We start from the raw sequence: 332 nt of genomic DNA on the forward strand, positions 1-332 counted from the left end.
TGTTTGTAGATCACACAGGGGCGTGGTCAGATTTTAAAGAAGTGGGCTGCTTAAAGAAACAACTGTCTTGGCGAATTATTTTATTGATTTTTACAATGAGTAGATATAAAAAAGCAGATATTCCTCTGCATTCCTCTCTACACAGAGACACACAAAACCGGAAACAATTGCCTACTGTTATTCTTCTTAGGGTGTGCATGTGCATGTGTATTTTGTCAAGGTGCGGTTGTAGAAAAGTAAAACTTATGATGCGATTGTTTCTATAGCACATATATTCTTTAAAAATATCGGCAAAATGACTGGTTATAACCCCATTGCAAAGAGTCAGTTCC

Source organism: Penaeus monodon, chromosome 23 (assembly GCF_015228065.2).
Source record: "Penaeus monodon isolate SGIC_2016 chromosome 23, NSTDA_Pmon_1, whole genome shotgun sequence".
Lineage (NCBI taxonomy): Eukaryota > Metazoa > Arthropoda > Malacostraca > Decapoda > Penaeidae > Penaeus > Penaeus monodon.